The sequence below is a fragment of the Lissotriton vulgaris genome, chromosome 10 (genome assembly GCF_964263255.1).
Source record: "Lissotriton vulgaris chromosome 10, aLisVul1.2, whole genome shotgun sequence".
Taxonomy (NCBI): Eukaryota; Metazoa; Chordata; class Amphibia; order Caudata; family Salamandridae; genus Lissotriton; species Lissotriton vulgaris.
The window spans coordinates 441,069,997-441,095,566 of record NC_141698.1 but is presented as its reverse complement, the minus strand read 5'-3'; the positions used below and the strand labels follow the sequence as shown (position 1 = coordinate 441,095,566).

The window sequence follows — 25,570 nt, the reverse complement described above, 5'->3', positions numbered from 1 at the left end:
TCCCTCTTGCAATGCCACGTTTGGCGCTGGCTTTTTCTCACACGATCCCTCAACGCACAAATGGAGTCCTATTAATGTGAAAATAGATACTCCCGCTCCCCAAAAAACAAAATCCACGATCCGAGAACGTCATTCGCTGACCCGCACAGATTCAGAGCGAATGTTCTTTACAACTCAATTAATTTGGCAGGAACGTCAGACCCCTTGCTTCCACGGTGCACCGGCAGCAGTAGTGGCGACTAATCTGCACAATGTGTGCCTGTGTATGTGGGGCGCAGGGCTGAATATTTCCTACACTAAGGGTGTCCAGTGTGGAGCCAGGAGGTCCGCACTCATGCAAGTTCCAAGATAACCAGTGACGAGTAAAGGAGTGACGTCATATTCAGTGTGTGTAGGTTGATCGTCAAATGTTTTTCAAAATCTGGTTTGTGTCAAAGTGGGCTTCCCTGCCGTATATGTTTGAGGGTGCCCTATAATATGCTGGCCTGTAGTATCGTGCGGCATGTTGATGTTTTTTCCCTTCTACAGTCGCCTTCAGCAGGCTGGGCGTGCTTGTTTGTAAGTGGGTCTGACTTTGGACATTTATATTTGTATGTTGGTGCGTTTGCCAGGGGCTAGGAGCACAAGGTTACCTTTTAATATGGTAACTGCTGCAGGTTTGGGCTCACATGCCAGTAGGGCAGGATACCGGTCAGGTATATCTAGAAACGGCTGTTCTTGTCATGAACGTGGCCCTTCTGGGCCTACATTGGACACCCTTGATGTAGCCTACAGGATGGTACTTTGGTGCTGTCCTGTGTGATTGGTGCTCGCCAAGGCCCCAGAATCTCGTTTGCATGCATGGGAGAGTATCTTGGGGTTGGGTTGTGGGGCGGAGAACTCTGTGGCCTATGGGTGGGTATCTCCATAAGAGTTTGAGAAGCCATACCAACCTACCCCTCTTTTCTCTTTGTTTTCCCCTCTCACACTGCAGATACTGCAACGACTTCCACGCCTGCACCATCACGGCCTTTACGGATTGCCAGGAAGGCGCGAAAGACATCTGGGAAAAACTGAAACGGGAGTCCAAAAACCTCGATTTCCAAGGCAGCCTCTTTGAACTCTGCGGGGGCAGCAACGGCTCGGGGCCCTCCGGGCTCCACGCGCCGATGCCCACCCTGCTGCTGGCCGCCCTCCCTGTCCTGGTCACCTGGTTCGTCTTCTAGCCCCTGCCGCCTTACCTGGCGGACCCCATCACTCATCCCGAGGCCTCGCACCAGCAGAGGGCGCAGCGACACTCTGCGCCACAGGATCGGCGGGACATACACCTTTATTTTGGGTTTTATTCGCCAAATGTTACCAAACAGCAAGCAGCAACAGCCAAAATGGGACCTCAGCTTTACTGATCTCTGTCAAGCCAAGTACAAGGAGTCCCCAGCCCTGGTACCTTTTCGCAGATAAGAAAAATAAATAAAACCCTCAGGAACGGCCGAGAGCCATCGAATATCTTAATCAAAACCAATAAGCGAGAGGAAAATAAAACAAGTCAGGTCCCGGGCCGGCAGCCAATCACAGCGCGGCCCGGGGAATGACGTCACGGGGGTGTCCGGGCCGGCAGCCAATCACAGCGCGGCCCGGGGAATGACGTCACGGGGGTGTCCCGGGCCGGCAGCCAATCACAGCGCGGCCCGGGACACACGGCAACAAGGGGCGGGACTTAAAAAGAGTCAGAAACGCCCCCGAATCGCGTTTTCACGGGGAAAGCGTGATTGACAGCCAATCTCTTCCAATGGCTAGCCTCCATTTATGGAGCTAGCCAATGGAAGACAGAGGCGGGACGAAGCTCCATACTGTAGGATCATAGGATTTCGCCCTGGGCGGAGCACCTGCTTCGCAGGTGCTACGGCCAGGGTGAAACCTAAAAAATAGGTTTACTGCTTGTTTTTTTGTTGATTAACATCCTCGCAATGGGAGGGCACTAAAAATCAGCAGGTGCTGTCATTCATCAAAAAGAGCATTAACAAAGATAAATAAGTAGTACTAAAATAGATGATCCACAAAGATGATAGTGAGACAAATAAATCGCACTTATTACGATTTGTAAGTTAAATAAAATTCCGTGGTTCAGGGATCGGGGATCAACCTCCTAACTCCCCATACGAGAACAAGTTGCCACAAAACAAAATAGGATGATCAGCACTCAGCACATATTTAAATCATTGAGCAAAACGTGTAAGTAAAGAATGCTTTCACATATGGCACAAACTCCGTTTAAATTTTCACCAAATAGTCCTTTGTTTCTTCTTTTTCTTGTTATTAAAATCCCATGTAGCCGTTAGCCAACGCATTTCGTCCCTTGATTGAGACTTCTTCAGGGCTTAAATTGTAATATAATTGGATTTGAAACTCTACACTTCCACCTTAATAGGTCGTCAATTTAGGTTTTGCTCCACCCAAATTCCCAGGTTACTCCAGTCTGATCATGCCATTCTTCCCTTCTTTATTTGGGGAAGCCATTCCACTCTCTTTTTTGGGTATGGGCACTATAGGTTCAAGCCTATGTAGGTACTCGGGTCCGGATTTTTTAGTCCAGTGCGTCACAATGTGGGTCCAGCACATATTTTGGAAAAAAAAGAAAACCTGAAGAAGTCTCGATCAAGGGACGAGATGCGATGGTGAGAGCTACATGGGATTTTAATAACAAGTAAAAGAAGAAACAAATAAAGGACAGTTTAGTGAAAATTGAAAATGGAGTCGGTCACATGTGAAAACATTCTTTACTTACAAGTTGTGCTCAATGATTGAAATATATGCCGAGTGCTGATCATCCCTTTTTGGGTAGGTATAAAATAGGTGTTAGAACCTACATACTTGATAGTTGAACCACTTCCAAAGCGTCCAGGAACGAGGTGGTTTGAAGACACCAGAGAGAATTATAGAGAAGAGATTAGAGAACTGCTTTTCCAAATCAAAGAATGAGCTTGGGCCTCCCTATCAAGGCAATCCTGTGTAGAGAACAAGTGCACAGACCAGGATGCGGTCATGCAAGTTGATTGAACCTGAACTTCTATAATAGCTGAAAAGTCCACAACTCTTCTAGTCAAGTAATCAAGAAAACCTCAAGCCAACTTGCAGCACTGTTTAGCAGAAATAGAACACCAAAAGGATGGCCTCAAAAACTAAATGCCAGGATTGGATGTGGCGGCTGAGGGCTCTCCTGGGATCCAGACTATGTAATCTCTCCTCTTACCTTGAGTAGTGTAGAAGCAGATAAGGTAATCACCAGTGTTTTGAGAAACGCTGTACCCAGTACAGGTAGCGTTGATACTTTAATCTGTAGAACAAATGAACCCTTAGAAAACACAGTGGAGCAAAGCAGAAAAGGTTTGAAATCACAAACTAGTCTGTCCAAATTTACTTTCACAAGAAAATCCATCTTCAATATAAGAAATTTCAGGAGGCAGTAGTGTACAGTCGAAAAAAAAAAGGGTCCACAGAAAATAGCAACACAACTTTTAGTTCTCAAATAGGGCCCTAGAAGAGTCTCAATGGAAATGTATTCTGCAGACCCCTCAGACATCTTGAGAAGACCGCAATTTGAATAAGGATCCTTGTTTCTGTTAAGAGATGCAAGACGAAATTGCTGCAAGATAGACATTAATCATGCCAATGTTCAGCAACTTCTCTCCTAGGAATCTAGCAACATTTTAACAATCTGAACTAAAAAAGGATCAAGCAAATTGTCATGACATTGAGTAACCAGTCTCTCACCTGCTGTTGCGGAAAGACCAGACGGTAAACAGAATGCCTGAAACTTCTTGAGGAAGCTCATAAAAGGAGACAGTTAGCCTCTCTAGTTTCAAGCAAGTAAGTTTAGAGTCTTGACAATGGACTAGAAGTATGTCACAAGTTCATGGTTAGTAATGTGCCCACTAAAGGTGGAAGTCAGAGTGTTCCACAATTAATTACCTTCAGCATTAACAATACAGGTGGAAACACAACACAGGACACAACTACTTAAGAGACACTGCATCCTCTAGGGATCCTTAGAGCGACAACACCATGAAGCAAGCCTGAGGACATCTTCTGTTCTCTCTGGAATACCATAGGTTAGAAGATGAGATCTGCTAACTCTTGCAACAGTTGCTATTCATTGGTCACTAGCTCCAGCGAGCCAGGGACACCTGCAGTTGTGCTCTCATTCCTTGCTGGATGAGCTGCTGACAGGCCAGTTACTTTGTCTATGGAAGAATGCCAGAGCTCTATCAATATGTTGCTAAGTCGTTTGGATCGCTTCTGCTTATTAGGATAAAACATATCCGTAGTGTCAGGATCTGTATTTACTTCGCTCTAGATTGAAGTAGAAATCCTTTCAGAGCTAGTTTCATCACTCTGATGCAGAATGCTGATCTGAAGAGCTTTCTCATGCTGGGAGCACTGAACGGTACAAAAGGGGGTGGTGATGGACGGAGCATCTGAACCAATCAAACACTCACACCCAGGCAACAGATCTGGGTTTAATCCATCACCGTTCTTTAGCCCACTCAGCCACCCCAGTTCAGACATGGTCATATGCAAATCAGTCTGACCCTGTGCCTCATGAGAACAGCCCAGCCCGAACTGCCAAGCCATGCCTTCCCTGGAACGGAAAAAATCTTCCTAGGACCGGTTTCTGGCATTACAGCCGTCTTCAGCCAAGCTTGCTTGAATCCAATGGTAAAGTGAGCAAGGTACTCACGTCTGAGCATGCCCTGCCAACTTATGGCGAACAAAGCGGTACAAAAAGGGGTGGTGATGGACGGAGCATCTGAACCAATCAAACACTCACACCCAGTCAACAGATCTGGGATTAATCCATCACCGTTCTTTAGCTCACTCTGCCACCCCAGTTCAGACATGGCCATATGCAAATCAGTCTGACCCTGTGCCTCAACAGTCCAGCCCGAACTGCCAAGCCATGCCTTCCCTGGCCCGGAAACAAGCTTCCTAGGACCGGTTTCAAGCTGGATTCAAGCGAGCCTGGCCAAAGACGGCTGTAATGCAGTGTAGGTGACAAGACGGGGGAGATCAAGGGTAGGATGCTAGCACACACCTTCCTCTTGGGGAGCCAACGCTTCACGATTGTCTCCCTCTACGCCCCGAACTCAGGGCAAGAAACCTTTTTGAAAAACGCCATTTCAGAGTCACTTCAACCGTGGTTCAATATGTGGTTATTTTGTTCTTCTTTGTATAGTGGTCATGGGGTTTCGTGTTTGTGGAATGTAGCACTACCTGATATATAATACACAGTTGGTGTCACTAGAACCCCATGTACTTTAAAAGTTTGTGATAAAAATTCAGGTCTAATAATAACTGTTGTTATAACTTATAATTTTGTGTGGTGCACACGTCATACTACTCCCCGCACTCAAATTGGTGCATTGTTTGGACTTAAGGTTAAAAACTTACCTTATTGTATGTGTAATACAGACTTTTATGTATTGCTTCCAGCCCTGAGGAAGTCGTTTGGGTTACACCCGCATACGACGAAACGCGTTGGCACAAGGGAGTGGAAGAAAAAGAATTAAAGGACTAAAGACAAAGAAACATATATAAATCTTATGTGTTCTTTTACTATTTGAATATACTCTTCATTAATATTCTTTAGCATGTGCAACAGAAAACTGTAAACTGCGGACAACTATTGATTTGTTTTCTTTCAATTTCTTGATCAGTTCATTGTATTTCCGATCTTGCCACCTGTATTCATAATGTTTGCCTTGTGTTTTAAAGTTTAATTTCTTGATCTGTTCTACCACCTGTTCATGGAACGTATCTATTGAGTCCCTTACTGTGACAGGATTAAATGTCGACTTTGGTTTGAAGGCTGTTCTATGTTTACTCATGCCACCGGAGGGTGCTGCTGTATACTTCACATTAATCTCAGGTTATGTTACAGTAGTATTGGATATATTTTGTGGCTGCAGCCAAAGTTCTTGTATGGACTCAATGATCGGTTCATCTGATTGCGTTAGATTATCCATATCGCCATCCCCATTAGAATTTTCCATCTGCCTTTGGGTCTTTTGTGCGAGTTTGACATTTTTTCAACTTTAGCTTCCTTACTGTTTTATAAATATTCAATCTTGTTGTTGCATAGTTGAAATTTACCCTAGGACAGAATGATAATCCTAATGCTAAATACGTTTTTCATCATTGTTTATTTCCACATCAGCCAGATTCATGATTGTTTAGTCTTCTTTCTCCATGGTAGTATTATTTACTTGTTCGACCATCGTCCCCCTCTTTGCTTTTTGAATGTCTTTTGTATATTTCCTGTTGGCTTGTCTCCTTTTTCGCCTCCAGTAGTTGTTGTATTTCCTTCGTTGTTCCTTGGTTTTCTGGGGCATAACGTTTGTCTCCGGTCTGAATATAAAAAAGCCAATTCTTGTACCAATGTACTGGTTTGCCCATGTGTTATGCCTGATGCGCCATCCGTTTTCTTTTCAGAGCTACTTTTTGCAGGGGAGCGGAGGTCAGATAGTGTAGAGTTTGACCCTGTGTTGTCTCTTCTTGGTGCGCCTATTTTGGGAAGTGTAACTTGTTTGTTTTTGGTAGATGAGCGAATTGCCTCATATTTTTTCGCAAATGTAAAAATTTGCCCCTCTTTATAGTCCATTTTGTCCTGGCTAAATTTATAATTTTTGCATGCTTTTATTACTTCTTCCTTCTTCGCTAGTCTTGTAATCATTTCTTTGCTCAATTTAGATCTTTCTTCATCTGTTCCCATCTCTTCTATTTCCTCATTCAGTTTACATATTTCCTCTAGAAGTGTTGCTCTGTCTATGCCGGCATATTTTATTAATATCTGGACTAAGCGCTTGGATGAGTCTAGGTTGCACTCAGCCCACTTTCGCATTATGTCTATATTGGGGTTCTCGTAGCTTGGTGCCAGGAATATTCGTAGACCAAGGGGAATCCTCCCCACATCAATATACCTTTGGAGGGAGCGTGATTCTCACCATTTACTTTGCTCCGCTCTACTTTTTTTCTCCAATATTCTGAATTTCTCCGTTAGTGTGTTTGAAAATGTTTCTTTTTGTCTGACCGCACTATCGTTACTTCTGGCGGGTTGTTCATCATCGAATACGTTCAATGCCGCCTTTTCTCTGTTCCAAATCGTGTCGTCCGACATGGCTATTTTAAAGTTATAGGTTTTTTGCGAGGGGAGCCAAATTTACCAATTGTGCTGAGGTGGCGTTCCCTCCCCTTAGGCACTCCTCTCCTCCCCTGTGTATGCCGCAATGTTTCCTACCTGATTCACCGTTGCGGTGCCCCAGTCCTTCGACTCGAGATCCGTTGCAGTTTCCTCAGGTTTTACAGAGCTTATTCGGCTATGGAAGTCTGATGCCTCGATTCCTTCACAGGAAGTACTTCGCTTGGACTGGTTCCGGGTTGCCTCGTAGCCAGTTGCCTTCTTCCGCACATCGATCAATTTCAGAGAGGGGATCGGTCAAAAGTCGTTGGAGACCTTCTGACTTGACAATGTTGCAGCACTCCGTCATTCACCAGCTTCCATGCTTAGACTGAAAAGGACCACTTGGATTGTGCCAAAAAATAAAAGTTTTATTCGTCTGCTCAGTCCTGACGCGTTTCGGATCGGGGCGAGTCTTGATCACATGACACGGTTAGACAGACTATTTTTGTTTTTAAAGTGCTAGTGCTTTGAAATTAGTGTTCACGTGCACGTTTCCAACGATAGACATAGTGGAAAAACTATCCAATTCTTTTAAATGCCTCCTGAGATAGCAAACATGTATTTACATTTTATTATAACTGCCTACACTTAAATATTAATATATATAAATATCAGTCACAGTTAAAAAAAACTTGTTTGTTTAAATACAGCATATACAAATCGGCATAACATTTCATAATTACTGAATTGATTACAGCATTTGCATGTTGTATATTTATCCACTATGCCACATAATAACTATTGGTGTGTGTGGTGTTTGAAGTGAGTCATAAACAAGTGTAAAGTGTCCGTGCAGAGATAGTGGGTCAGATTATATAAATAATGTTACATAATGTTGGTTGCCCTTATTTGAATGTACTACTTGTTTGGTTGTTTGTGCAGTAATGGCATAGTGTTTGTTGACCTCCGGTTCACTTTGTAATTAAAATTTTTGAGTCCATAGGTCTGGGCATTTTGAAATTTGTGGCTTGATTGTGGTAAAATACCCAATCACCATCCAATTATGAGATATAGGATGGGCAGATGTATTGTGTTGGTTTTATATTATAAATCGTGCAAATACGCAATCATATACATATATAAATAAATATCTTGTATAAATACATAGTCAATAAATATTTAAATATGATAAAATTCATAACTATATAAAAAACAATTTATCAAACCATAGTTATATATTTCTTATGTCATCAAACCACCTGAACTATATGTTCCCCATCCGGGTTTCAATATTTAACCGGGGTTAAAACACCTTGCTGTGACACCAACAGAATTGATCACTTCTAATCTTATAGTTCGGAGCATGTATCATATTACATCAACATTTGAGGTAGAGTGGAAATACCATCGTATAAATAGTCTCCTCATTGATTATTACAATTCTCAGTAACACATAATGACTCAGAATGACAATTGTAGGGTCATTCAAGTTAAAGGCAAGTATACATATCCTCTGAAATGTTCAGGAGATATATATATATATATATATATGTGGAACATTAATAGCGTCACCCAGAGGCGCCTTCAGAAATCCCTGCCGCGCTTGGGCACTGGCTTCACTGGGACCTGAACTGTTGAAGTTAGTTTGTTTGACCAGCGTTAGTTGGATGGCCAGTATCCCGCCACGAACACCGAGGAGCAAGCAAGCAGTTTTGGGGTTATTAATCCCAAGCCGGGATGAGCACATTGTGGATCGGCCCCTGGTGCATAGACTCTTCGGATATCGTGGTTGCGGTAGTGTTGGGGGACCGGAGGAGGCACTCTGCAAATTGCACATCCACATGGGAAGATCTTACTGAGTGTCCTATGGGGCGCATGCTGTTCCCTGCTTCGCCCGCTTTGACATTTTTGACAATCTGTGTCCCACCCCGGCACCGCAGTTCCCAGACTTCATCACGCTGCATTCTGGGAAATGAAGTCTTGCCCTACTTTCGGGACTTCACACAGGTGCGTGAACTTTACATCAAGGGGTGGAGCAAACTTGCAACAGCAAGGGATTTAAAGGAGGGACTTATCTACCGCGTGTGACCACAGGATGCTTTGGGCGCTGAAGAAGGCAGAGGGCTGCCGAAATGCATTCGCCATTGTGTAATTAAATGAAGGCTTCCTACCGTGTCCTCCTGGGTTTCTGTCTCTTTTTTCAAAGGAGAGTGTGTGGAACATTAATAGCGTCACCCAGAGGCGCCTTCAGAAATCCCTGCCACGCTTGGGCACTGGCTTCACTGGGACCTGACCTGTTGAAGTTAGTTTGTTTGACCAGCGTTAGTTGGATGGCCAGTATCCCGCCACGAACACAGAGGAGCAAGCAAGCAGTTTTGGGGTTATTAATCCCAAGCCGGGCTGAGCACATTGTGGATCGGCCCCTGGTGCATAGACTCTTCGGATATCGTGGTTGCGGTAGTGTTGGGGGACCGGAGGAGGCACTCTGCAAATTGCACACCAAGGCAAGCGCCTTGATGCCTTCGGGTGATACGTGCGCTATATAAATCGCAATACATTTACATTTACATCCACATGGGAAGATCTTACTGAGTGTCCTGTGGGGCGCATGCTGTTCCCTGCTTCCCCGCTTTGACATTTTTGACAATCTGTGTCCCACCCCGGCACCGCAGTTCCCAGACTTCATCACGCTGCATTCTGGGAAATGAAGTCTTGCCCTACTTTCGGGACTTCACACAGGTGCGTGAACTTTATATCAAGGGGTGGAGAGGACTTGCAACAGCAAGGGATTTAAAGGAGGGACTTATCTACCGCGTGTGACCACAGGATGCTTTGGGCGCTGAAGAAGGCAGAGGGCTGCTGAAATGCATTAGCCATTGTGTAATTAAATGAAGGCTTCCTACCGTGTCCTCCTGGGTTTCTGTCTCTTTTTTCAAAGGAGAGTGTGTGGAACATATATATATATTTATATATATTTTCAATGAAAAAAACCATAGGTTTCAGGGGCATTATAGTTAGTTGGACATTTCACTCGTACAAAACCAGAGAAATTCGGCCTTTATAGTTAGTTGAGCTAACTATAACTCGAGCCCCCGCAATGCACTGCTGATGACGTCACATATTACATCATTCATGTCATGGTCAGTGACATCAGTGATGACATCTCAAATGACATCATCCAGTGACTGTGTTTCTGTAAAGTTTAAATAATCCATACTAATATAATAAAGAGAGAGCCCAAACCTTTGAGGCGGGTAATCTCAGGAACCACAGCACCAATCACAACACCCAATGCAGCGTTGGAAAGGGCAGTTGCAGCAGAAGGACATAGGCTATGCAGACGCCCACCATATACATTTAAAAGATAAAAGAACCGTGCCAGCAAAGTAGTCCCTTGTGGGCGTGTCTGCGTTGTGCTGTGGGCGTGTGCAGGGGGCGTGACAAACGCTGGGGGCGTGTGGTACGTTCTGCCCTTCATGCCATGTCTCATATTGTGTGCGAATCCCACCCTGCTCCTTTTAAATACCCCTGAAACCCCATAATCATAACCCACCCTTACTCCTTAAAATACCCTAACACCCTTAAACACTAACCCATCGTAACTCTATAAATATACCCTGTGCCCCAAACCCATCCCTGAACCCTATAAATACCCCTGTACCTCAAAACCCAAACCTAGCCCTTAACCCTAAAAATAACCCTGTACCCCAAAACCCAAACCTAGCCCTGAACCCTAAAAATACCACTGTGCCCTGAACCCTAAAAATACCACTGTACCCCAAAACCCAAACCTAGCCCTGAACCCTAAAATATCCCTGTACCCCCAAACCTAGCCCTGAACCCTAAATACCCCTGTACCCCAAACCTAGCCCTGAACCCAAAAAATACCCCTGTACCCCAAAACCCAAACTTACCCCTGAACCCTAAAAATACCCCTGTACCCCAAAACCCAAACCTACCCCTGAACCCTTAAAATACCCCTGTGCCCTGAACCCTGAAAATACCCCTATACCCCAAAACCCAAACCTAGCCCTGAACTCTAAAAATACCCCTGTACCCCATAACCCAAAACTATATCTGAACCCTTAAAATACCCAAACTACCCAAACACCCTAAAACATATACCTCAATACCCCAAAACATAGATCGCTATACCCATAATTACCTTATCCACACATTAAAAAAACATGCTTTTACCATTCATGCATTTACAACGAATTTCGTTGTAAATGTATGCGTGGTAAAAGCATATAAAATGTAATGCCATGCGTTACAATTCAAACACCATAGTTGATGCCTTATAATGGCATTGCGGAGTCATGGTACTTTCGTAATAAAAGTATGCAGAGTGATGGTATGCGGAAAGAAAGTTGCGGAATAATGGGTGCTTACCCTCCCCCAGTAAGTACATTGGTGGCACGGCGGCCCACATCTCCAGCAACATACTCATATTTTTTCACCACCCATTTGAAAAATGCACAGGTCTCTCTCATTGATGGCCAGCACCGACGTACACTTTTAGACACACCTCCCGCCACAAGTTCTAGAATTGAAAACTTTAGAGCTGGGGAGCTACGTTCGATTCTCGGCATCAGCTCAACATCCTGTGATTCCAGGCAAATCGCTTTGTCCCCCCCGTGCCTACCACAAATGAATGTGTTCTTCTGTAATGTAAATTGTGCTCATGCCATGTTGTCGAGTTCGCGCTATATAATAAGTGCATCAGCAGTACACTGTGAATCGGAGCGTTTCACAGGACTGTCACAGATAAGAAATGCTATCAAAACGAAATCCTACAAAACAATATACTACTGGCCAGCAGCAATTCATACCTGAAGTCGGGACGGGCAGTATATCTATATATCTATCTCTATCTCTATATACATATATACACAAACACAAAGCGTCTATGTATTCATGAATTGATTGTATGCCCATCGATTGTTTTGTGCTTTTAACCCTTTTTCTTTGGGTGATAGAGCCTTTTGTTTACTATATATTGTTACACCTACTTTGGGCGCGTCATGTGATCAAGCTCCGCCTGCGGAGCGAAACGTGTCGAGGAGAGCACTCGCTCGGCACTTTTTGCATTAAATTTTCCACTACTGATATCTGATGGTGTGATGGCGTTTTACTTCTAAGCCTAATCCACGTAATTGAGAAGAGGTCTGCGCCTGCTGTGTTACCGCTTCGAAAGCGGTCAGGAGTGCTGTTTGATTTCTATCAGCGGACTTTGGCTGTTTCCGGTTTCGCAAGACCTGCCCTGTTTTCAAAGAGGTTCGGCGTTTCTTCCAGTCAGCTACCCTTCGGAGTATTGTGATTTGAACTTAGACGAGTTTTGTGCTGGGGGCGTGGCTTGGGCGCCGATGGCGATAGTCGCCTGAGAGCTCGGCTCCGGGACTGAGCCCGTGATTATCCTGTAAACCGGAGGCTGCGGGGCACCCCAGCCCCCGCATTCTGCTGATCGGCCCGACGGAGACCTACCGGGGCCCTTGGCGCGGTCTGAATGAGTGGTGACCCGGCGAAAAATCGAAGTTTGCGGAGTTGCGAAGTGCGACCCAACATGGCGCCCGGACTTCATTGTCCCCTTGGCCGGATCCATTAGACTGGAGGAGCATCACCAGCGGCGGCACACCCCCGGCTCTGCCATCTCCCAGTGATCTGTGTTCTGGATATCGGTCAGATCGGACCTTTTCAACGAGGATTGCACTCGGATGGGTGACTGGGCGGATGCCCACGCTATAGTGGATCCCGCACGCGGACGTCTGGAGTTCCCGGCGGTGGCCCCACTCACGACACCGCACTTGGCTACCTTTTCCTGGCCGACCCACTTCCATGGGAGGCGCAACCCTCTGGCGCCGCAAATCGTCCGGTGGAGTTGGTGACCCTCACCCCGGGACTTTATCGGCCGTGCGGGCCTGCCCGACCTGGCGGCGATTGTCTCCGCCTCCTCCTCGGTGCCCTCGGACGACGTGGTGGTGGCGCGAGCCGAAGCGGAGAAGATCCAACAGGCCCTGGAGACGGAGATCTCCGGCACTCGACTTGAGGCCCAGCAACCGGGAGAGTCATAGCCGGAGCCTGCACTCGGAGACGCCTGCTCCTGGACCCGCACGGAGTGCTCCCGGCGACATGGGGAAACCTAGAGGAGCCAAGGGGACTACCCCAGCCGCCTCAGACTCGGAGACCCAGGACAAAGAGGAACGTGGGGACCCAGAGAGTTCTGGTGGTGCGTCGATGCAACAGCAATTTGACCGCGTCTTAGAGGCGATAGCGACCACGTGCTCGGCCCTCCAGCAGGACATTGCCCAGGTAGCGACGAGCCTAGGTCTCCTTAGAGCGGACCACGGCAAACTTTCGGACCGGGTCAAGGAAGTGGAGAGCGCGGTGAAAACCTTGGAGCCGGCGCAGCGAACCTTGGCTGCGACTATGAAGGATGCTTTATCCCGGATTACGGCCCTGGAGCAGAGAGCGGAGGATGCGGAAGGCCGCAGCAGGAGGAACAACATCCGTGTGGTGGGCCTGCCGGAAAAGATCGAGGATGGCGACATGGTGGCATACTTGGAGGCCTGGCTCCGTGACACGGTGGCCCCGGAGGGTCTATCCTCCTTCTACACTCTGGAGCGTGCCCATAGAGTCCCGGCGAGGCCACCGCAGCAGGGACGTGCCCCGAGACCAGTGGTGGCGCGGTTATTGCACTTTAGGGACAGAGACTTCATCCTCAATGCCGCCAGACATAATGGTCCATTCAAAGTGGCGAACAGCCAGGTGAACATCTTCCCGGATTACACCTACGAAACTCACGCAGACGGTTTTCCTTCCTGGCGGTCAAGCGCGAGCTCAGGAGCGAGGGCATCCAGTACTCGCTCCTCTATCCTGCAAGGCTCCGCATAATTGTCGATGACAAAACTCAATTCTTTGATACCCCGGAGGATGTCTGTGCCTGGCTCGAACTCTATAGAGCAGGGAAAGATGGCTTCGGCTCCTCATCCCAGCAGGCGGCGGAGCCGGAGCAGAGACGGCGATCCAGGAGGATTCGGAGTCGCCGTGGCCGCTCGGGGGGGCCCTCGACTGCAGAGACATCGATGGAGCGGAGGGGAGTGCTGGAGGTGTTATCTGCGCTATCTGGCTCACGGGACGATGCCATTGAGGAGGAAGCAGACCCTGGTGACGAGGGGGCACCAACGGACTCCGAGGAATCGGTGACTGATAGCGTCCATACACCGGTGATCACACCGAAATCGGTGGAAGACCTTCTGGATGGACAGGGGTAATGGGGTGAGCTACTTCATTTTGGGGGGGGGCCCGGCAGGGGGGTGGCGGATGCCGACAATTGATGCTGACTCCCGGGGCAGGGAGGGTGGGGTGCCCTGTTTTTGCCCCGAGGGTTTTTGGCACTGTTTTGGGCTTGCTTTAGTCCTGGTAGCCTGAGCGTAGAGGGCCCACTGCCTCCGCCCGGCCCGCACCTGGCCCTTAAGGCCTTCCTACGGTGGCGACCGCAGGATTAGTAGGGGTTAGTGGGTTGTTGGAGGGTATGGTTTGGATGGGAACTAGATGGTGCTATTTGGGTCCTGTTCTGGGGAGGGTGGATGGGGGTTTGGTTCATTCTTGGGTTGTTCAGTTTTGGTTGGGGAAAATGGCCGCCATCAGTGCTGGGATGATTGATATCCTTTCTTTGTTGGGACCCAGATGGGGAGACTTTGCGAGAACGATATGGGACAATGGCTGATGTTGCTAATCTGAAATGCGTTACTTGGAACGTGCGGGGGCTTCATACTATGTCCAGGCGCCACAAAGTCCATGCTTATTTAGTGCGTAGGGGGGTACAAATGGCGCTGCTGCAGGAGACTCATCTGAACAAGGCGGAAGGGGCGGCGCTACAGCGTAGATGGAGGGGGCAGGTCTTTTGCACTTCGTACTCCGCGTATGCCAGAGGGGCGCTGATTTGGGTTAGAGCTGGGGTTCCCTTCCAGGTCACGAAAACAGTGATAGATCCAGAGGGGCGTTATGTGGCTATCTCAGGCACTTTGGGAGGGAGGGACTTAAACGTTTGCTGTGTGTACGCTCCTAATATAGACCAGACTGCCTTCCTTTCCAGGTTATCGGGCTCGTTGGCCCACTTCTTCTCCGGGCCCCTTCTGCTCGGTGGAGATTTCAACTCAGTAGTGGATGTCGACACTGACCGCTCGCATCCACCCCTTCCCGATTCTCCGGTTCGTCGCATGGCTAAGGGTCGTAGGGACTGGCAGACCCACTGGGGTCTAACGGATATCTGGAGGGCGCAACACCCCACATCTAGGGACTATTCCTACTTTTCGAGCCTCCATGAGTTGCACGTTAGACTGGACGGATTTCTTGGCTCGCCCGAACTGGTTTCGGCAGCGGTCCGGTCTGAATATTTGACCAGAACCATATCAGACCATAACCCCCTCCTGCTGGACCTTCGTTGGTTCCCCGGGGCGCCTGCGGTGCCCACCTGGAAATTACGGCCCGAGATCCTTGAGGACAGTGTTTTCAGGGCGGACCTAGGTGATAAGGTCTCAGAGTACTTTGCGTCCAACGGCGGCACCGCGAGCACGAGAGCGTTAGAGTGGGACGCTTTTAAGGTGGTGGTGAGGGGTTACTGTATTTCTAAAAAGGTAGGCATGAGGCGAGTTATCCTCGCCGACCTAGATGCAGCGGACCGGAAACTCCGCGAGCTGGAAATTCGCCGCCCCGGGCGCCCTGAATTACAGGTACGCACGGCGGAGGCGAAGGCGGCGGAGGTCGAAAGGCTTCGCTGTTTTGTCTACAAGGCCTATACGGTTCGGTCCATCGCAGAGGGGGATAGATCGAGCGCGTTGCTGGCATGGCTGGCCAACCCTACGCGTCAGTCCTCATTGACGACATCTATGCGCAAGGCAGACGGAACCGAGGTGTACACTCAGCCTGAGATTCTGAGCTGCTACCGGCAATATTACGAACGTTTGTACCGCAGTCGCTCAGCCCAAGACCCTGACCTGCTCGATAATTATTTACGGCCACTGGAGCTCCGAACAGTGGAGCAGGATGTGGCGAAAGCCCTGGGGTCCGACATAGAACTGGGAGAGATCCGTAGCGCCATTAAAAGGATGGCGAGGAATAAGACCCCGGGCCTGAACGGCCTTCCTGTGGAGTTTTATGCAGCTTATGCTGACCTCCTAGCCCCTAGGTTATTGGTAGTCTACAGAGAGGCGAAGAGGCTCGGGCGACTCCCGAGCTCGATGTGCGAGGCGTTGGTGGTTCCACTCCTCAAGCCCGGAAGGGACTCATCCGACCCGGGGTCTTACCGTCCCTTATCAATGCTGACGGTTGACTATAAAATACTGAGCAGCATCTTGGCCTCGTGGCTGCTGGGACACATGAGCTCCCTGGTGCATGAGGACCAAGCTGGCTTTATCCCTAGGCGTAACACGACCATGAACTTTCGCAGGTTGTTCCGCTTGCTAGGGGAGCCGCTTGTGGACGCCCCGTGCCCGGTTGTCTTATCGGTAGACCTAGAGAAGGCTTTTGATAGCCTGGAATGGGACTACCTTTGCACTGTGCTACGGAGGTTCGGCCTCTGTGAGGGCTTCATCAGGTGGACCACGGTTCTCTATGCCTCTGCATCGGCCAGGGTTCGGGCGGGACCACTGATTTCCTCACAATATCCGGTGGAACGGGGCACGAGGCAGGGATGTTCGTTATCCCCACTTCTCTTTGCGCTGGCGGTGGAGCCACTCGCGCTGCATCTCCAGTCGGGAGCCCATTATACGGGCCTATGGACTCCTTCGGGCCCGCACTACATTTCGCTGTATGCAGACGACCTGCTGCTCTTCCTAGAGGACCCGCTCGCCGCCCTACATGGAGCTGCGACGGCGCTCACGGAGTTTGGGGAGGTCTCGGGCCTCCGGGTGAATTGGACTAAGACCTGTCTTTTCCCGGTTCGCAAGGGCACCCTCGCCCCTACTCTACGTAGGGAGATTAGATGGGAACCCGACTGCTTTAAGTACCTGGGGGTGTACGTCTATCACGAACCATCCGACCTCCTAGATGGGAACATTGCCCGCAGCACTCGAGCACTTCGAGGCTGTATGGACTTCTGGGCCACGCTACCGCTCTCGGTGGCAGGGCGGATCGCTTTGCTTAAAATGGTGGCGCTTCCCCGGTTGTTATATTATTTCCGGACACTACCGATTTGGGTCCCACCGGCCACGTTTCGACTACTACGATCAATGATAGTCGGATTCCTCTGGGGCTCGGGCCGCCGACGGGTGGCCCTCAAGACCCTGATGAGGCGGAAGGATGAGGGTGGGCTTGCGGTGCCGGACTTTGAAAAGTATTATTTAGCGGCGCAGCTCCAGACCTTCACCCAGGAGATCGCCCGGGAATTCCGGGGCCCAGAAGACAGAGGGGGGACGGGTATGGCCAGGCATGTTCTCTCCTTCATAGCGCTGCGACAACGTTTGGCCCTACGGGACTTGTCGCTGGAGGAGCGGACCGTTCGCCTGTGTTGGAACCGAGCTCACGCCCGGGACCATCTGAGAACACCGTATGCGCCCGAAATACCTTTGGGGATAATGACGGCCTTGCCCCATGGCGGCGATTGGTCACGATTGGCGAACTGGGAGGACGCCGGCTTACAGCTAATAGGGGACCTGTATGAGGACGGGGCGCTCTTGCCCTTTCAGGAGCTCATTGATCGCTTCGAGATCCCCCGCGGCGACTTTCTGCTGCACTCGGCCCTTGTCCGAGCGATCCAGGCGCACTGGAAAAGCGGGCAGGAGGAGCCCACTTTATCTCCGGTGTGCCAATACGTGATGTTGTCTGCGGGCACGGTGAAGGCGGTCACTTGCCTTTACGGCAGACTGATCAACGAGGGGCTGGCTCCCCTCACTACTTTGAGAAACCGCTGGGAGGAGGACATTGGCAAGGAGATCCCGGAGACGACCTGGTCTCAGCTGGTGCGGCGAGCCTGGAAGGGCACACGCCACGCCCGCTTTCAACTGGTCCACTATTACGTGCTCCATAGAGCATATCTGACCCCGGTGAAAATCAGGCGATATTTTGCTACGAATTCGGCGGACTGCCCCAGGTGCCCGGCCCAGGAGGCGGACCTTCTCCACATGCTGTGGGCCTGCCCGGGATTGTCATCCTACTGGGTAGAAGTGGGGAAGACCCTGGAGGAGGTGACGGGGAGGTCCTTATCGTTTGACGCGGCGGTGGGACTCCTGCACTGGTTCCCTCATACCCCCAAGAATAAAATATCCAGCAAATTCATCGACTTAGGGCTACTCCTTGCTAAACGAGAGGTGACCAGGAACTGGAAGGCACGAGTTGGTCCGACAGGAAGCCGATGGCACAGCGAACTCTTGAAGTAGGCGGCGGGGGAGAGCACGCTGAGATACCAGCTAGCTTGGAGGCAGCGTAATGAGAAGGCGCAGGAGGCAGCGCTGGAGTGGGAGACGTTAGTGCAGGCCCTTAGGGATTATTGCGCCCCCAGCGACTCTGAAGGTGAGGAAGCGGCTGGCCCCATGTCCCGATAAACGATTGCACTTTCAGACCTGTTGCTTTCCCCATGGGTCCCTTAGCAGATCCTGTTGCGGTTGTTACCGGGCGCTGATGGCGGGGTTGGGTAGGGTTTTCTTTGGTTTGTAGCGTTTTTGGGGGGGGGGTTTCTTTCTGGGTTTATAGGCTTGTTTGGAAAAGCAGATGACGGACAGTGGATCATCCGGACCAGCTTCGACATCCTTCTGAGCCCCCATTGAATTTCGCCGCCCGACCCCAGGGTTGTGGGCCGAATGGCTGTGTAAAAAACTTACGGCGGGGGGACGGAGGGTTGTATCTCATTGATTTTGCTTGTGCTATAATGCTGGTCGATTATGTAACGATTTACTGATTCCTGCAATAAAAATATATTTAAAAAAAAAAAAAAAATTAGACGAGTTTTGTGCTGGGCCCCCCGTTTTCCAGAGACTGTCTGCATTGAAACGGCATCGGGTGGCTACTTGGCGTGGTGTTCGGGGAGTCAGCGAGGTCGGCTGACCTTGGCAAGCCTGGAACGCCGATTCCGGTAAGACGCCCTTTGCCTATGTGCTTGCAGCATTGCGATTGAAAGCGGGCTTCTTTGAGATAATTCTCATATCACAAGATAAGAAATATATATCACCGTCAGAAAGCAGTGTAGTGGCAACATTACTCTAGAGCCAAGAATTATTGTGCAGCCATGATTTTCAGCGATGCGCTGAAAAGTAGAGAAACGGCGGCTGAAGCGCTGTATGAAAATCTTCCGCCGGTTAACGATGTTCCGCCCGCCACCAATCAGGGTGCATCTACAAATAGAAATGTGAAAGACTTGTTGAGGACTTTGGAGAAATTACTTCGTAACGAGTTGTCCAAATGGTGGGAAAAAAAGTTCCTGGAGAAATACTGCGACGCCAATCGCGTACCACGGGGTCTGAGAGTATTAATTGTCCCCACCTATGATAATCCGGACCCCAAGATGTTACAAGAATGGGCCGATAACAATTTACAGGCCTCAAGAAACATGCTACACATCTTGATTAAATACGCCCAATCTGACAGAGAGGCTCTGCTTGTAGAAATAGAACGTATTAATGGGTTGTTGGAAGCCACAGGAGAAACTGACCTGATCACTAAAACTAGGAAGGAGATTGAAGCCAGTTTGAAGAAATATGAGGAATCTATTCAGGAACGTAAAATACAGAAATTTGCGAGGGATCAATGCGATTATGCGACAGGTCGCATATTCACTTTTGTCTGCAAATACGATTCCTATAAACGAAAAGCAATGTCTGGACAGCAGAAAAACGGGCAAGCAACGGGCCAATCCACTACCACCAACAGCGATGCTACAGAATTTGACAACGCATCACTCACCACCGACAGTGGTTCGGAGGATAATCGGTCAGTGGTCTCTGCTTGTGGAAGTGCACAAACAGATTCAACACCAGCTCCCTTGCAAGTGAGAAATCTTGAAGGCCTACAAACACTTCTCTCTTTAGCCCATGAAGACAACGAGAAGGAAACACCCACTGTTAGTCAAGTTGTCTCTGTGAAGAAACCAGCTTCCAGTTCCTTTAGAAGTAAATCGACTTTTTTACCTCTCATGCCAAAAGATGCAGTTGATGTTTTTAGCGACCGAGTTGTAGCTGAATTGAAACAACTGAACAGGATAACGTTGGGTAAGAAAAAACAATATTAACTACAACAATGAGCAATATTGGCTACTAATGAAGAAAATTCAAAGTGATCAATCTGTGATTGTTAAAAACGCCGATAAGGGTGGTAACACAGTATTATGGGCTAAAGTGGATTATCTCCTTGAAGCAAAAAGACAATTGGAAGATCCCCTGTGTTACACTCAAACCAACAAATTTGCCATGCTGAAAAGCAATGAAGTGACTAGAAAAAAAGATCCATCAGTGCCAAGGATGAGGCCAAATTTTTGAGCGTCACACATCCAATCACTCCTGTTTTCTATCTTCTTCCCAAAGTACACAAACGAATCACTCCTGTTCCTGGTCGTCCTATTATTCCAGCACATGGGAGTATGAATGAAAACTTATCTAAGTACATTGATTATTTTCTCCAACCCCACATGACTTCACTTCCATCCTACCTCAAAGACACTACGGACTTTTTGGTTAAGATCAAACATGTTAATTGGTGTTCTGATTTTTGTTTTTTGGTGATGGATATTGAGTCACTTTATACTAGCATTAACCATTCCCAAAGTTTGTAGGCGGCTAAATATTATTTGGACACACGCAATGCTATCCTGCGAAATTATAACAACATGTTGGTAGAAATGATTAACAGCTGTTTAACCAACAATTATTTCTAGTTTGAAAATGATTTTTTCCATCAGGAACGGGGTGTTGCCATGGGCTCGTGCTACTCTCCCAGCTATTCATGTTTACATGTTGGCTGGTGGGAGGAGCACGTGCTCGGCAAAACTCACAGCCAGTGGCTTCCACAGCTAGCCCATTACTGGCATTTCATTGACGATATCTGTATCATATGGATTGGTTCGCAAGCTCAAGCTCATAAATTTGTAGACAAGATTAACGTCAACACTCGTAATCTGAAATTTACAGCCACCATTTCATCAGACTCGGCCGAGTTTCTTGATGTTCAGATGTATATTAAGCAGGGTAGGCTCCATACCAGGCTACATAGGAAAACAACGGCAGGCAATGCCATTCTGCATGCCCGGAGTGCTCATCCATCCTACACAATTAACAGTATTCCTTTCGGTGAATTTGTCCGTATCAAAAGGATATGTAGTGAACCTAATAAAAATCCCCAATCTCTGTTTCATCGAAGCTGCTTATTTCACCATAATGGATTCAGCAGGCACCCTCTGCGCCGGTATCCTGGTTTATAATCCCCCCACAGCTACCGTAGCGTCTCTCAATGCTTTGACGCATTCTATTGCTGACTTTCTTCTTAAACATCCCTATTTCATGGTTTTGGGAGACTTCAACCTCCATATTGATAACTCTTCCTGTACCAAAGCCTCTTCCCTGTTGGATACCCTACAGGGACTTACTCTGCCGCAATTAGTCATAGGCCCAACCCACATTGCAGGGCATACATTAGATCTCATTTTTTCTAATCATCCTGGCATATCTGTTTTGTCCCCTTCTCCTCTGACCTGGACTGATCACTACCTTCTTCCTTTTACCCTTACCTCCCCTTCTTCTTTTTCCCCGTCCTCTCTTCATAGAGACAGTAGCCGTAGATGGACCAAAGTGACCTGTGAGTCTTTAGAACCGCATCTTCAGTTTCAATTTAACCATCTAGAAGACCTTGACAAAGAAACTGCAAGATTTAATTTGGCCCTTTCCTCGGCCCTTGATTCTGTTGCCCCTGTTGTTCCATTGTCTTCTTCCAGATCTCGTCCCTCTTCTCCTTGGTTTTCTTCCTTGCTTCGTGAGGAAAAGAGCGTATGTAAACAACTGGAAAGCAAATGGAGAAAAAATTATGACCCTCTTGCTAAACTGGCCTATAAATCTGCCCGGAACAAATTCCATAAGCTGAAACGCTCTACGATGAGAGCCTATTTCTCCAATCTTATCCATCAGGCACAGAATTCCTCCAAAACTCTCTTTACCATCGTGAAAGACTTCGTCAATCCCCCTTCCACGAAAACCCAATGTATTCCAACACAAGATCTTTGCAACGGACTTTCGGATTTTTTTCAGGACAAAATTATCAAACTCGCCTCTTCTTTTGATACTGCTGCACTCTGCCTGCCCCCTGATATAACCTGTTCCAGTTATAGCTCATTTAATCATTTTGATGAGCTTACCTCCGACCAAGCCTTGTCCTTACTATCTAAAGTGAAGTCCGGTTCTCCTTTGGACCCAGTCCCTGCCAAACTCATGGGCAATCTTGCCCCTGTTCTGGTTAAACCTTTCCTCTCGATTTGGAACGCCTCTCTGTCTCGGGGTCAATTTCCCTCAGATTGGAAACAGGCCAGGCTAATCCCTATTCTAAAAAAACCTGGTGCGGACCCTTTACAATTCACCAACTACCGGCCCATTTCACTTCTGCCTAAACCTGCGAAAGTCTTGGAGAAAGTGGTACAGACTCAGCTGGCCCAGTATCTGGCATCTAATCAGCTGTTACACGACTCCCAGTCCGGCTTTAGAGCGGGTTACAGCACCGAGACGGCGTTGCTAGAGGTCTCAGAAATTATTAGGGAATCAGTGGATAGGGGCGAGGAGGCCATGTTGGTCCTCCTCGACCTATCCGCTGCATTTGACACTGTATCCCATGATATACTAGCAACTCGTTTACATCAGCTCGGGATCAGTGGCACAGTACTGGCCTGGATTAATTCCTTTTTGTCGAACAGGTTTCAGAGGGTCACGTTGCACCCATTTGAATCAGAGGATAAACCTCTTCTGTGCGGAGTGCCCCAGGGCTCTGCCCTCAGCCCTCTATTATTCAACATCTACGTTGCTCCTCTTGCTAAGGTAGTTGAATCTTGGGGTGTCAGGGTGGTCTCCTATGCTGATGATACTCAGCTCATTTTTTCATTCAGAGGCCACTCTGACTCCCATTTCTCTGATTTTAGAAACTGCCTTGGCAATATCTGCACGTGGATGTCTGCTAACCACCTGGCGCTCAACGCCGCAAAAACTGAGGTTCTTTTTTTCGGTCAGAAATCTCCTCCCCCGGCTAGCTTGTGGTGGCCCACTGTCCTGGATCCCCCTCCTAAGCCAGCTCAGACTGCCCGCAACCTAGGCTTTACATTCGATAACACCCTGTCTGATAAATCCCAAGTCAACAAGGTTGCGGGGGCTTGCTTTGCGAAATTGCGCATGATTAGGAAGATATTCCCGTATCTTCCTCAATCTTCTCGCAAAACGGTGGTCCAGGCACTTATCACCACACATTTGGACTATGCTAACAGCCTGTATGCGGGTGCCCCCCAGTATTTGATTGATCGCCTGCAGATAGTCCAAAACGCCGCGGCTCGGCTTATTGGCAATATTCCTGCTCGTACCTCAGTCAGAGCGTACAGAGATGAGCTCCACTGGCTCCCCATAGCTCGGCGTATTGAGTTTAAGATCTTGACCTTGGCATTTCGTGCTACTCATGGAACAGGCCCGTCTTACCTGAGTAAACGCCTTAAAATTTCATCTTCTGTTAGGCACCTCAGATCTAACAGCCTTCGTTTACTGATCGTCCCAAGATTCAGACTTTCCAGATGTGGCGGCAGAACTTTCACCGTCACTGCTGCCAAACTCTGGAACAGACTACCCGTGGAACTCAGGTTCATTGAATCTGAGACGGTCTTTCGACGAAAACTCAAAACTTGGCTGTTACTAATTGTTCATAATAATGTCTGTTTCTTTTATTCCTTTTCTGTAGGATTTACTTCTGGTACCTTCTCTGGGTGGCATTCGGGTAATCTCAGCGCCGGGACACCTCCGCCGGAGGTAGCCGTGCGCTTTATAAGCTTCAAAAATAAATAAATAAATAAATCCAATTGCAGCGGATCAATGCCTTAGTGAATCAACTAAGATTTCTCGAGCGTGGTTATAAATCTGAACTACTACAACGCGCCCTCTCGAAAGCATCTCTACTTTCGAGAGATAATTTACTGGCTCCTAAAATTTTGACCAGTTCCGAGGACAGTGGCATCAGTTCAGTTCGTCTCATTACCACTTATTGCTCACAAGAACGCAAACTGAGATGTATTATCAACACAGAATGGCCAATTATTTTAACGGATGTCATTTTAGGTCCCATCTTACCTAAGACACCGGCGATCACCTTCAGGAAGGCTCCCTCCATGAAGGATGTTTTGGATAAAGCCCAACCTGAATTAACACCTAAACTAACCTGGTTGTCCAAAACAGGTTTCTTTAAATGCACGTCTTGCCGCGCATGTACGTTCGCAATGAATGGCACACATTACAAATCTGCATTTAATGACAAACCGATCGCCATCACAGAATATTTGACATGCCGTAGTGAGTTTGTAATTTACCAACTGACTTGTACATGCAATTTGTCTTACATTGGCAGTACTAAACTACCAGCCAATCAACGTATTTTACAGCATATACGTGCAATTGTAAATACTGACAGTAATTACCCGGTGGCTCGCCACTTTAAAGCTGTCCACGGCAACAAATTGAAAGATCTGCATTACCACTTTTGGGGTCAGTTCCCAACCCCGGACGGGGGGGGGGGGAGACAGAGAGAAACTCCTTAGACAAAGAGAGACTTATTTCATTCTATTGCTTGATTCTAAGGCACCAAACGGTTTAAATGCAATTGATGAACTCCATAACTTTCTATAATGGGAATGTCGAACTTATTGTTGAGGTTTTTTGGAATGATTATCTAAAGCCATTCTAATTAAGCACATTCTGATTAGACATTTCTTGGGTTTTAGTTATACATCAAATGAATTAGGTTGATTTTCATATTGTGTGCTTCAGCTATAACCGTTGATTATTATACACTGTTTATAATTTGAGTTTTTTTTCACCCAATTCACACAAGCACATTTTTGTTTAGTTGGCATACTGAGTTCATGTTTCATGTTGTTGGGTACACCGACTACAAGGGGATACACTCTTTTTGAACATTATGGTTGGGTTACTAGGTGATCAAGTGGCAATTTTTAACAATTATATGGAGCTTGAGAGACATAATATTTATTGAAGCAATATTGCACTTTATTTAAACATCAAGCCGTATTTAGGAATTTGATTCTTAATAATTGATATTGATAAACTTGCTACCTCACCCTACTTGATTTTGAAACCACTATCAAGAATTATTGTCCATTCATTTAAACCTCAAACCTTTGTACATGAGCACTATGCCCTGATTGCTTCTTGGTGTTTCTTTCCTTGTTTTCAAATTGTA

General features: G+C 47.7%; 1 protein-coding gene across 2 annotated transcripts in view; it reads right to left on the bottom strand.

Moving 5' to 3' along the window:
• Positions 1-25,570, bottom strand: part of TBC1D24 (TBC1 domain family member 24) — a 548,615-nt gene that overhangs the window by 353,198 nt on the left and 169,847 nt on the right. The window lies entirely within an intron of this gene.